Genomic DNA, 3,108 nt, shown 5'->3' with positions numbered 1-3,108 from the left:
AAGAAGACAGAAAAATTCCTCACAAAGGAGGAGCTGAAAATCTCACGGAGGAGAATATATCAAAAAAATCGTTCCTCTCTGATTCTGGGACTGGCGTGATTTTCAAGAAAATAATAATGTCTCCTATTTATATTAAGTTCCTTTTGGGCCCAGACATGGATCTATGGAAGGTTTTGGATATGGGCTCCCTCAATTAGCTTTTTACTAATTTAATTGAACCCTAATAATATACTGCTTCTATTCGTGCAAAAGCTGCTGAATAATGCTTGGTCGAGATTTAAATGGATTGTAGAGTTTTTCGTATACAGTAAGATTCTATTAAGCTGTGCTCGAAACATGCTTTTCGATTATACCAAACCTAACAATCTCCCACTTATACTCAAAATATGCTTTCAAGTATACCCATTGCCAAAAACTCTCTCACTTATACTCAAGTAGGTCTTTATACTAGATATCGAACTACAGATTTCATTTCATAATTGAAAGAAAAATCTGTTTGGTTGTTCTCTGATTGTATCTTTTTTCACCATAATGTCTTTGCTGCGTATTTGATCTTTAATTAATTTCATCCCCATATGTGATTGCTTGGCTTAATAAACTCGTGTGTCCCTTGAGTTAGCCTTCACTAGAGTAATAAAAAATAATGCTCATGGCGTACTCAGTCTTTACGATTAAAGCTATTAGGAAGATATTCATATGGTAAACACATATTCAAAGAGGATGACTTACTCGATCAGCGATTAGTCATAAAACTAAGACGGTGTAACCCCAAAGACCGATTACTTGAATATTTGGTAAACTAGAATATAGTTACTAGTCTTCTCAACGCTAGGGTATATTCATTACCTCAATCAAAATCCTTTGCCATGGCTATATGATATACACTTGCCATGCATAAGCACAACTAATATCAAACTTAGTACACATTATAGCATACATGAGACAACTATCTCCGAAACTAGTCTCATAATTCTTGATCTCACTAAGCCTCAAACGACACTTGACTAGAAACAAGACAATTCCTACCTTGAGATGACAATCTTAGTTGTTTGCAACTTTGTAGATTTCATCATCATAGAGTACCAATAATACCATATTTAATGCACTTTCAACTTCCTTGTGCTTCTGACACCTGCTATGATAGAAAGTCAAATTCAGGACATTTGACAATTTACGATCCAGAAACACATATACTCGATTTAGATGCAAGACCCTGAAGGTCTTTATAAGCTTCCAATCATGTGTTTCTTGCCCTTTATTACGTACCCATTAGGATGTTCCATGTTGATGATTTCTTCAAGACTTCTATTAATAGAAACCTATCTTGACAATCATAATACATTCATTATAATTTATGTAAGTTCTGATAGACAGTAGGATCGAATCGATCTTGGCTTGCAATGACAGAGACGAGAAGATGTTTCTCTTTGGGCGTAACCCATTGTCATTGTCTTCCCTTTTGAGATCCCACATTTACACTTGCAAATATACTAGCTCCCAGCGGTGACCACCGAGTCTATGTGTAGTTTTTGCAAGTCTTGTAAAGCAATGTTGTCTGTCTTGCAGATTCAGCAGTTTGAATACAATATTTTCAGAGATGAATATCAAAATGAACCCGATACTACATTGTAGTTAAGAATTATGTTCAAGTTAATCTAAGGGTGAGTCTTTCGACACTGTTAGACCCATGAACTTGTTATGTTCCCTAGAACGCTCCCACTAGACTTGTCGTGCTACTTAAAAGAAAATAGCTTGACCTTATTCCTCAAAGAGCTTGTCAATTACATGCACAATGCATTCTCGAACATTCTTCGTGGAATTATGTCGAGGAAATGGAGGACATGAATCGGTGAGTATAAACTCAAGGTTTTCAACGATGAAAATCTTATCCATTTTCGTTTCCGGTCTACATAATTTTGGCATTCGAGTTTCTTTAAGGATCGCAGACAAAGTATTGAATGACATTATGAAGATTTGGCAAATAAACTTATTACCACATACTTATGCTCAATACATATTCACAAATAACCACAAAACAATTATGTATCTTGCAACTGTAAAATCGAAAACAGGTACCCTCCAGAAGAGGTCAATACTTATTCACAACTTTAACATCTTTACTGGTCACTACACCGACGAATAGTCCAGAGACCACAAAATGGCATGGCCGCCTAATGTTGCCTAAGCACGACCATCAGATTTAGCATTACAGAATTTTTATCTCTACAACACACTCCCATGACAATGTTCATGTGCCAATGGCAAAATCAAGTTATCTCATAAATTCTGATTGAACCCTAAAACTCGTAGTTCCTTAGGATTATTGTCCCCACAGAGTGGGTGGCGATAATATTAGGAACCACTTTCTAGTTCATTCTATTTATTGTGTGAGAAGTCTGCCATTATGAACTTTGTTTCGTACGATTATTGTCCCCACAGAGTGGGTGGCGATAATATTAGAAACTAGCTTCACAAAATTTGGCAGACGAACCGATGGAGACCGTATACAACACACTTGTTGTATCATCACTTAGATATTTTGTATGGTTTTTGCATAACTAGTGTTAACACCTGTGCTATGCACAGGACAAAAGATTTTTAAATAATAAAGATATATTAACTTAAAATAAAGAATATAGATTAAAAAAGTATAAAAATATATTTACAGATAAGAACTACTTTAAATAAGTCTTTGTAATATTATAAACAACAACAAAAAAATGTTTGTACAATTATACTTCTCTCAACCCACTCTCAACAACATTTCATATTTTAGTAGATGATTATATACTTTTTTTAATATTTGATATGAGTGTAGTATAAAATAAAAGTTTTAACAAAAGAGGAGATGTGTGGATGAAATAGAATAAGACATACAAAGAAAGAAAAATATAATACTACTATTTACAAAAGAATAAAAAAACAAACTATTTGAACGAATAAACAGTAGTAGTCAAATAAAAGTACACAAAAACAATTAATGTTATGCAATATTGTTCTTTGTTTGATAATAATATAAATTTAGTTTCACTTTATATCATTATTTATTGGTATTTCATAATTACTTGATTTAGCCACATTTGAATTCAATATAAACATATTTCAAAA

The sequence above is a fragment of the Salvia hispanica genome, chromosome 1 (assembly GCF_023119035.1).
Source record: "Salvia hispanica cultivar TCC Black 2014 chromosome 1, UniMelb_Shisp_WGS_1.0, whole genome shotgun sequence".
Classification (NCBI taxonomy): domain Eukaryota; kingdom Viridiplantae; phylum Streptophyta; class Magnoliopsida; order Lamiales; family Lamiaceae; genus Salvia; species Salvia hispanica.
This window is presented reverse-complemented; position numbering follows the sequence as displayed.